Consider the following 11,738-nt stretch of genomic DNA (forward strand, 5'->3'; position numbering starts at 1 on the left):
TGAAAGTAAAAGACAAAACCACCCTGCCAAGACACTCCAATTTTCACATCTTAAGTACTCTCTCAACAGCAATAGCCTGAGTAAAATCAGTATTCTGACTTGTTCAGTTTTTGTCTTGGACAGTTTGGTGTCATGACTTGAATAGGACTAGAAGCCTATCTCTGGAACCCCATCTTCCCCACTTAGGTAGTGAGGCTGCAAGCACAAACTGTGTTCCTTCCTTGACTGGTGATCCAGGGATCCCATGATGAGTTCAGCTCCTCATCCCTGTGCTCTGGACACCATCCGTGGTAGCACAATAAGGATGTGATTTTCATTCTTCCTGTGGTTTTATTTTGCTGCCAGATTTTGTTTAACCTTGGTATTCATTGGAAGCTCTCAATCCAGTTCTCAACCCCTTCATAAGACTCCTGCCAATTACATGCCTCACCACTATGGCAACAATTCACTGCCTCCAAAAACAGCAGAATTTTATAACTAAGGACAACTCAGAATTCCAATGTCTCCTTTGGGGCATGTGAGATCTCCCCAGATGTGTTCATTTATGAAGCAGCCTCAAATCTTGGGGCTCTAAGACCTCTCTTTTCACCAATGGTCAGCTTATTCTGTTTGGTACAAAGAGGCTGAAAAATGAGAAAATACCTCCAATCTATCCCAAACTGTATAGTCCCTTAAGGACTATCTCTCTTACTACCAGTCTGCCCCTCCTGCTCCTCCTTCATCCCCAACTAAACTTTACAACCCTTCCTTCACCATAACCCTCCATGTGTACCACTCTAGTCCTTTCCCCTACTCACCATTCCTCCTCATTCTATAGATTCCTTTTATCCCCACTTCAGCCCCCTACTCCCCCTCTTCTACTGTCTGTGGCTCCATTAAACTCTCCTGCTCCTAATTACCCTCCCTAACCTAGATTACTGCCCTCCTCCAACTGTGATAGAAGGTCAACAACCTGAGTGTGTCGCTGAACAAGGCTTGGTCTTGTTCAGATTTACATGCTGTTGTTAAAGACTTTCAAGGAGCAGCCTGGGTGGCTCAGCGGTTCAGCGCTGCCTTCAGCCCAGGGCATGATCCTGGAGACCCGGGGTTGAGTCTCACGTCGGGCTCCCTGCATGGAGCCTGCCTTCTGCCTGTGTCTCTGCCTCTCTGTCTCTGTGTCTCTCATTAATAAATAAATAAAATCTTTAAAAAAAAAGACTTTCAAGACCCTTGTAAGAACAGAGAATTTAGTAATGGATTCAGACTGGCCTTTGGGGGATAATCTCCTGGGTTCCCTGATTTATATCAACTAATAAAACTGCTTAGTGGGCCCCAAAGATAGACCTTCAAAAAATCAGAACGCCTCCAAGGCTAACATGCAAATTAAAATCAGAGGGGAGAACAAAGCAATATATAGATTCAATGCAATCCCTATCAAAATACCAACAGCATTTTTCACAGAGCTAGAACAAATAATCCTAAAATTCATAGAGAATCACAAAAGACCCTGAAAAGCCAAAGCAATCTTGAGAAAGAACAATGCTGAAGGCATCACAATCCCAGATTTCAAGATTTACTACAAAGCTGTAGTAATTAAACAGTATAGCACCAGCACAAAAATAGACACACAAATCAATGGAACAGAATTGAGATCCCAGAAATAAACCCACAATTTATGGTCAATTAATTTATAGCAAAGGAAGCAAGAATATACAGTGGGCAAAGACAGTCTTTTCAATAAATGGTGTTGGGAAAACCGACAGCTACATGCAAAAGAATGAAACTGGATCACTTTCTAACATCATTCACAAAAATAAACTCAAAATGGATTAAAGACCTAAATGTAAAACCTGAAACCATAAAAATCTGAGAAGAGAACACAGTCAATAATTCTCTAACATCAGCCCTAGCAACATTTTTCTAGATATGTTTCCTCAGGCAAGGGAGACCAAAGCAAAAACTTTTGGGACTACACCAAAATAAAAGGTTTTGTAGAGCAAAGGAAACCATCAACAAAACAAAAAGCTAACCTACTAAATGGGAGAAGATATTTGCAAATGATATATCCAATAAGGGGTTAATATCCAGAATACATAAAAAAATATACAATTCAACACCAAAAAAAACCAAACAGTCCATTTAAAAAATGGGCAGAGGGGAACCAGGGTGGCTCAACGGCCATGATCCTAGGGTCCTGAGATCGAGTCCCACATCAGGCTCCCTGCAGAGAGCCTGCTTCTCCCTCTGCCTGTGTCTCTGCCTCTCTCTATGTCTCTCATGAATAAATAAAATATTTTTTAAAAAATGGGCAGAGAACCTGAATAAAAGACATAGAGATGGCCAACAGACATATGAAAAGATACTCGGCATTACTAATCACTGGGGAAATGCAAATCAAAATCACAATGAGATATCTTACACCTGCCAGAACCTTTAGGCTCAAAAGATAACAACAGCTGTTGGCAAGGATGTGGAGAAAAAGGAGCCCTCATGCACTACTGGTGGGAATTCAAGCTGGTGCAGCCACTGTGGAAAACTGTATGGAGGTTCCTCAAAAAATTAAAAACAGAAATACCGTATGATCTAGTAATTCCACTACTGGGTATTTACCCCAAGAAAACAAAAATACTAATTGAAAAGATCTACTCAGCCATATGTTTACTGCACCATGATTTATAATAGCCAAGATATGTTAGCAACCTCAATGTCCACTGATAAACAAATGGGTAAGGACGATTTTGTGTGTGTGTGTGTGTGTGTATATATACATATATGTGCGTGTGTGTGTGTCTATATATAGAGAGAGAGAGACACACACACACTGGAATATTATGCAAGTATAAAAAAGGATGAGACGAGCCATGATGCCATTTGCAACAACATGAGCAGACCCAGAGGGTATTATGCTAAGTGAAATAAGTCCATCAGAGTAAGTCAAATACCATATGTTTTCACTCATATGTAGAATCTAAAAAAAAAATGAACAAACAAAAGGCAGAATCAGACCCATAAATACAGAGAACAAACTGATGGTTACCAGAGGGAAGGGGAGTGAGGGGATGGGCAAAATGGATGAAGGGAAGTGGGAGATATAGGTTTCCAGTTACAGAATGAATAAGTCAGGGGAATAAAAGGCATAGCATAGTCGATGGAATTATACTAGCATTACATGGTGACAGATGGTAGCTATACTTGTGGTGAGCATAGCATAATGTATTAGAGAAGTTGAATCACTATGTTGGGGAGAGACTTTTAGAATCCAGTCTCACTGTCTTCCCCTCAAAAATGTATTAGAGATACAAGATTGCAGGGACACCTGGGTGGCTCAGCGGTTGAGCATCTGCCTTTGGCTCAGGTTGTGATCCCAGAGTTCCAGGATTAAGTCCCATATTGGGATTCCTGCATGGAGCCTGCTTCTCCCTTTGCCTATGTCTCTGTGTCTCTCCCTCTCTCTGTCTCTCTCATGAATAAATAAAAATCTTTAAAAAAAGAGATTGCAGACAATGAAGAGATAACTTGATCTCTAACTACAGACACAGATTAGAAAATACTTGAAAAGATTACTCTGGTCTTGCTCTTGACAATTACACTGCATCCACCTTGGTCAGTAACTGTTCATGGCCTACATCCAGAAAGTAAAGACATTATCCAAAAACATAAATTGGTGAACTACTCTTCCCTCCTAAATACATACACTAGCTCAACACCAGAAGGACTCCACAAATGAACACAGTGCAAACCCATGATTAGAAGGAAACAAGCCAGGGCAGTCTGCTCCCTATAAAAATTCCACAGACAGGGACACTTGCAGATATCATTATTAAAGAAAAGCAAAGGGGCCCTAGACTTGGGATTTCTTGGCCTTAAAATACAAAAGGGAACAAAAGTCCAAAAATCCCTCTCCCCAATGGCTTTCCTCAAAGGGACCCTCCCACTTGTGCCCACAGCTGACTCACTGTGCAAGGGGAAATGATCATCTCTGAGCCATGGACATCCTACCATCTTACTAGTGGAAGCAAGGTAACACATTTCATTACTAATACCTCTTCTTCTCCTACTGCCCTCCCTCAGAACACACAAACCATACCTGTGGTGGAAATGGATAACATGCAACACAACTTCCTTCCATCTAAACCTCCTCCTGTCTTACCAGGTTCTCTCAGTACCCAGCACCATGTTCTGCTTAGCTCCACTACTGCAGTAAGCCTCCTGGCAAAACACAGCTCTTTTACATGAACCAGTGAGCTATAAGCCCTCTATTTGTGTCTGTATGTGTGTTTACATGTCTGTGAGTAAGTAATACTTTCCTACCTCTAGGCAAAAATGAATAGCCCTCAAATTCCCCCAAATTAGGTAGCTCTGAACTCCTAGTACTCTCAATGTGCTTAAAACAAAGTGTTCTTACAGACAGGAACTCAAATATTTTAAGAATTCAAGTTCAAATAATTGAGGTAAATCTTTGACGAATGAGACTAGTTTAATATTGTCAGTTAATAAAAAACAGCCACATCTTCTACATTCCCAGAATCAAGTATAATACAAGCATACTTTTTTTTATTGTAACCAGCTTTTATTTTTAATGATATAGAGGAGAAAAAAAGAGAAAGTATCCCAGCACATTATTTCTAAAGGGTACTACTTTTAAAACTTTGGTTTATTACATTTGTGTGTGTATGTGTATGTGTTTAGCGTGTGCATATGTGTGACTACAGTCAGGGTGTATACACTGGTCACCATGTAAAATGTACTTCACCCCCTGAATCGTAGTTCAAAATGTTTAGAAAAAAAGACATTTTAAAACATACTTGAAAGCCTTTGCTTTATTTGCAAGACTGCCTTTAAGAGCAAGCAAAGCAACAGGTTACAATGTCATTTTCCATTATATAAAATATTTGCCTGAAGAATCCAGGATGTCTGACTGAAGTCTACAAATGGAGCATCTTTCTCTGTCCATCAAACAGCCTTACTGGGGAGGTTCTCAGTACATCAGTGCTTTGTAGACAACTGCCACCATACTTTTCATTCCAAATTGCCATCAATTGCCAAATCACTGACTTCTTTTCAGTCCACTGGAGGCTGACTCTTACATACTCATGTTAAGAGTGGACAGGACTGGACAGAAGACATGAATAGACATTTTTCCAAAGAAGACATCCAGATGGCCAACAGACACATGAAAAGATGCTCAACATCACTCATCATCAAGGAAATACAAATCAAAACCACAATGAGATATCACCTCACACCTGTCAGAATGGCTAAGATTAACAACTCAGGAAGCAACAGATGTTGGCAAGGATATGAAGAAAGGGAACCCTCTTATACTATTGTTGGGAATGCAAACTTGTACAGCCACCCTGGAAAAGTGTGGAGGTTCCTGAAAAATCTAAAAAGAAAACTATCCTATGACCCAGCAATTGTACTACTAGGTATTTATCCAAAGGATAACAAAAATTCTGATTCTAAGGGATACGTGAACCCCAATGTTTATAGTGGACTATCAATAATAGCCAATTACGGAGAGAGCCTAAATGTCTATTGACTGATGAATGGATAAAGAAGATGTGGTATGTGTACACACACACACACACACACACACACACACACACAGAATGGAATATTACTGAGCCATAAAAAAGCACGAAATTTTGCCATTTGCAACGACATGGATGGAACTAGAGTGCATTATGCTAAGTGAAATAAGTCAGTCAGAGGAAGACAAATACCACATGATTTCATTCATATGTGCAGTTTAAGAAACAAAACAGATGAACATAGGGGAAAGGAAGGAAAAATAACATAAGATAAAAACAGAAAGACAAACCATAGGAGATTCTTTACTACAGAAAACAAATAGGATTGCTGGAGGGGAGGTGGATAGGGCTAAACAGGTTATGGGCATTCAGGAGGGCACTTGTGATGAGCACTGGGTATTAAATTTTTTTTAAGTCATGAGAGGCACATAGAGAGAGACAGAGACATAGGCAGAGGGAGAAGCAGGCTCCCTATGGGGAGCCTGATGCAGGACTTGATCCCAGGGCCCCGGAATCATGACCCAAGCCAGAGGCAGATGCTCAACCACTGAGCCACCCAGATACCCAGCACTGGGTGTTATATGTAAGTGATAAATCACTAAATTGTACTCATGAAACCAATACTACACTGTATGTTAACTAACTTGGACTTATATAAAATCTTGGAAGAAAAAAATAAAATCTTTAAAAGAAAGTTGACCAACAATCTAAACAACCATTCCCCTCAGCACATCCCATTTGCCCTTAATGATCCATACTGGTATTTAAAACCACCCCACACTGTCAACCCCAACTGTTCAGCATATGCTAACTACACCTTATCCCCCAACATAGTTAATGCTTGAGATCTCCAAACTCCATAATTCCATTTTCTCAGGATTGAGTGTAAAAAATATATATAGGGGCACTTTTCATCCCTGGTAACCATCATTTTCTCCCTACCACTTTCCAGTCAGGCTTATGGACCTTGCTTGGTTCTACCCAAAGACGCTTCCTCCTGAGGAGCCATGCTAAGGTTAACCACAACCATTTATTAATAACGGTTTCCACAATGCAAACACTGGCTGTAATCCCTATGATACTACTTTTTATGTGGCTGCCAGCCTACCTCTGCCTTCCTCACACCAACCTTTCCTGTGTCTTTGCAATCCTTGTTTGGGACCTTCAAATGTTGAAAACCAACAGCCCACCTGCTGACCACATGTCCCTTTGGAGACTTATACAACCACTCCAAAATAAGCCAACTATAGTGTGTTCTTGAACTTCCCTGGGAAATCAGCAATTCTCTCTTTATGCACCATTTCTTCATGAGGGCCATTTCACCCACCAAGGGAATTCTCCAACTAGAAAAAATAATTCAAAATCGCTCCTTGGCTCTTGCAGAAGTAATAAATACCACTTCTACCTTAGGAGCACTGTAAATAAATTTAAACTCGCTGGCCCAAGTCATTCTGACAATCATGTAACTCTTGACTTCCTTCCTAGTCAGGGAGGCATCTGTGCCATAGCCAACAACATATCTCATTGCACTTGGATGCATGCCACAGGCCAAACAGAATAGTTAGTCATGATATTCAAGAAGGTTACTTGGCTTTCTAAGGTTGATATGGACAGCTTGTGAAACATGTTCTCCTGGCCAGAATATAGGATCCTGCCTTTGAGGTATATTGCAAAGATTATTAATCCTTCTCATGCAGTTGGGGATGCATCCTTCCCATAGTCTTAAATGCTACTATTCAGGCAGTCTTGACAAATGATTCAACAACATATCATAATCCAGCAGACCCGAGAACAACTACACCTCCAAATGACTTTGCACACAGAGATCAAAACTAAACTGACAGCTTTACATGTAGATTGACAATCCACAAACCTGGATTGATAATCATAGACCCAGGCATTCCCATATTGCCTTATTTTCCAGATATATTTAAGGACAACCTTATTGTTATCTTAACAAGAGATGATGTTGAATTCCACTTGAGCCCTGAAAACAGCAATAGTTTAAGAAATCACCTCATCCTTTTGTGTTCTTGAAATGATTTATAGCAAAGAACACTTTTCCCCATATGCTTTAGGTAAGACTTGCTGTCCACTTGTTCTCATGACCCCCATAAGACTCCTGGGTTTACCTGTGACTAGGCCAAACACAGACCTTTCCCCTTTTGTTAAAACTGCTGAAAGACCAAACACAGACCCTCAAACTCCTTATTCTCTCTCTCATGAATGATTAACTGGCATTGGCTTAAAGTAGCCAGACACAGAGAGAAACATTTTAAGCAGAGATTTCCCCTGAATGCAGAAACAATCAAACCTGTAAATCACCCTACTATAACTTGTCTACTTCTCCCTCTAAGAGTAAAAGGCAAAACCACAATACTGAGACACTCTGCTCTTCAGATCTGGGGCACTCTCCTGACTGCAACAGCCTGAACATAATTAATTTCCTTTCTTGCTCAGTTTTGTCTTCAACAGTTAAAGACTACCAGCTGGCTGACAGGTCACATTGGAGGCAATCTCAATCTGTGTCCCCAGACTGCTAAGGGTCCTATTTAGAGGGCCCCCCCATTGTAAACAACACTTTCATCCAGGGGGTACACCCTGGAATTGTACTTTATGTGTGAAAGCCAGCTATTAACTTGCCTTCCCCTTGCCAAAAAAAAAACAAAACAAAATCACAGTGCTTTGCATCTTAGGGGTGGTTGTTAAGATGGAGACTGGTGGTTGAGGTAGCCCTTAAAACAACTCTAGAGATCTCTCCAGAAGGAAGCTACCCTTGGTTTGCTACAAGGAGCTTCCTAGAAGGATAAATGGCTTGTATATTTATGTGCATCCTGAGGGAAGGTATTCCTATAACAGGGATCATCCAATTAGAAAAGGTGGTAAGAAATTTGTTCCTGATTTTAGCTGAGGTGATCAATCATACTACCTTGGCCCTGGAAGGCATTCCGGTCAGCCTCAACTTGCTGTCCAGGGTTGTTACAGATGATGAAATTGCCCCACTGGGCCAAGGCAGAAACTGTGCAATTACTAATACGTGCTGCTGCATCTGGATTAGTGCCTCAGGCCAAGCAAAAAGGTCACTATAGAAACTTAAGTAGAAAAGCACCTGGCTTTGTGAGGTGAACCTTAATGACTTACGGGATTTGTTCAGTTGATTGAGTCTGGAATCCTGGAGGTTATGGCTGAGCAAAATACTGCAGCATGGCCTCATTCTGCCACTTGGAACTCTATAATCGCTTTAATTAAATGCTGCATGAGACAAACAATAGATTTGGCGCTGGCCTCCATGAGTCAGATTAATCAGAGTGACCAATGGAATAGCGTACTCATGAGAAAATTTGCAGAAAGCAAAACAATATAGAAATGGTATTAGATATTATGGATATCCAGTGGATATTGCTGGGAGACAATTCTCCACGGGACTTGCACAGTTCTGCATGTCTAGTGAGCACAGGCATGGACTACCCTTTGTTCTGGACTATCTTTTCAAGGATGTTTGCATGACAAACAGCCTTAGAACATATTTGTGCCACCCTCCAGGGCAAAGGCCAGGTTTGCTTACTACTCATTATAAAAGATTCAGGTAATCTAAGGAACCCACTGTGTCACACAGGCCTTTTCATGTCACACAGATGTGACACAGAAGGCAGATGTCACACAGGCCTTTTCATGTCACCCCATAGGGAACTGGCACAAATGCGAAGACACCGGCTACTATTGCCATGGGTATTAAGTCCTCTTTCTCTGACCCAGGAGTCTCAAGACTTCCGCCAGCATCCAGGCCACTGTGGCAGGCTCACTCTTTAGTTTGCAAGTAGAATAAAATCTCAGACCCGGGGATCCTTGGGTGGTTCAGTGATTTAGTGCCTGCCTTCAGCCCAGGGCGTGATCCTGAAGTCCCGGGACCGAGTCCCACATTGGGCTCCCTGTGTGGAGCCTGCTGCTCCCTCTGCCTCTCTCTCTCTGTGTCTCTCATGAATAAATAAATTAAATCTTAAAAAAAAAAACTCAGACCCATTCCAGTTCTTGACGAGACACAGGAACACAATGCAATGACATGGATGGTTCTAGACAGTATGATGCTAAGTAAAATAAGTCAGAAAAAGACAAATATTCTCTGATTTCACTCATATGTGGAATTTAAAAAACAAGACAAACTAAAAAAGGGGAAAAAAAGAGAGACAAATCAAGAAACAGACTGTTAATCATAGAGAACAAACTGAAGGTTAACTGAGGGGGGGAGGGAGGGGAGGGAGGGAGGTGACAGAGATTAAGGAGGCCACTTGTCATGATGAGCACCAGGTATTATATGGAAGCACTGAATCACTATATTGCACACCTAAAGCTAATATAACACTGTTCACTAACTGGAATCAAAATAAAAACTTAAAAAAATGCAATGTTTGGACTTCATTTGGATTCTGATTTGAAGGAACCAACTTCAAAAAGACACTTGTTCAGCTGTCTTAAAAATTTGTGTAATATGTTGGCAGACCTCAATAAAAAAGTGAAGTAAACAAACAATATAGAAATGAAGTCTTTAACAGTTCCTGCCCCAATAGTAGGTAACAAAGAAAGAATTATGACTAGTGAACAAAGTGAAGTGGAAATGAATAATGATTTTTAAATATAATACAGAAAAATATGGAAGAGAGGAAATTCTATATGTATATCATTTGTGTCCCTAGAGACTGACCCAAATTGGACAAGCTCTCAGAATTCAAGGAAAGCTTATAACAAATAAAAGAACTCTTGAAATAGCAGTACAAAACTCTTATCATGACTCATACTGGACAATTAATAGATACTGTTTCAATAATTAGATTATTTTTTATAACATTAATGTTATAAAGGTACCCACTGAAAGAACCAAAAAAGAATTCAACCCTTTCAAATTACTAGAAGGAACCCAAAACAAAGCAAAATGGACCATATAGTGAAAGACATTTTAAAAGTAGCATTAAAACTAGAAGGCATAATATTAAACACACCTTTTCAAACATATAGAAAAAAATGTGCAAGGACTCAGAATTACAATGGTAAAAAGGATGAGCAAAGGTGTATCAGGAAAAGCCAGCAGAAAGGAAGCAAGGTCTCCATTTCAAAACCAACCAGAGGAGAATTCCGGGACAAAAAAACTAAGTAAGACAGAGGAAGACAATTTATAAAGATAAAAGACTCGATCCAAAATAAAGAATTCTGGACATCATCAAAGTATAAGGAAGTGCCCACAGAAAGGAAGCAAGGTCTCCATTTTAGTATCAGTCAGAGGTGAATTCTGGACAAGTATTAAATAAGACAAAGGAAAGCAATTTATAAAGATAAAGGACTCAATTCAAAATGAAGAATTCTGGATGTCATGAATCAACCCCTATTGCATCAGTGACAATCCCTACTGTGAGTTTTGGGAAGAGACTTAAGTGTGAAGTGCTCAACTTTGATACTTTTTAAAATCAAGAATGGATGCTGAATTTTATCAAATCCCTTTTCTCCAATGATATGTTAATATTGGCGAATTACATAGAGATTTTGTAATATTGAACGGTGTGCTCAGAATGAAAGCTCTTTCAAGGAACTGCTAGATTCTCTTTGGTAATATTTCATTTATAATTGCCCCATCACTCACTATTCATAAGTGGGAATGATCTGTAATTGGTGTTCCCTTTGTCAGGCTTCTGTACCAAAACATTAAACAGAGTATTAAGAAGCCCTCAGGAAAGCAAGATTCTGGCAAGGATGTAGGGTATGAAGCAGGAATAAGGAAGAGTTGAGGGGTGGTGGTGGGGAGATGTTGGCTTAATGGAGGCTCCCAGGATCTGTAGAGAACTGTACCGGGAGGAGGGTCATAGGGGGAGTGACCCCCACCCCAGTTTGAGGAAGCAAGTCCCTGGCCAAAAATCCAACCAACAGGAGAGGGCATTAAACACACACAGAGCAGAAGGTTTGGTCTGTGAACTTGCAGGAATTACTGGATCTGGTGGAACACCTCAGCTGGAAGTGGATCAGGGGTCAAGGGCAGATTTTTTTTTTTTTTTTACAGATATGAGCTTGGTTTATTGGTGTTCAATTTGCCAACATATAGAATAACACCCAGTGCTCAAGGGGCAGATTTTTTTTAAGATTATTTATTTATTCATGAGAGACACTGAGAGAGAGGCAGAGAGAGAAGCAGGCTCCACGCAGGGAGCCCGACACGGGACTCGATCCCGGGACCCCAGGATC

This window comes from Canis lupus, chromosome X, assembly GCF_048164855.1.
Source record: "Canis lupus baileyi chromosome X, mCanLup2.hap1, whole genome shotgun sequence".
NCBI lineage: Eukaryota > Metazoa > Chordata > Mammalia > Carnivora > Canidae > Canis > Canis lupus.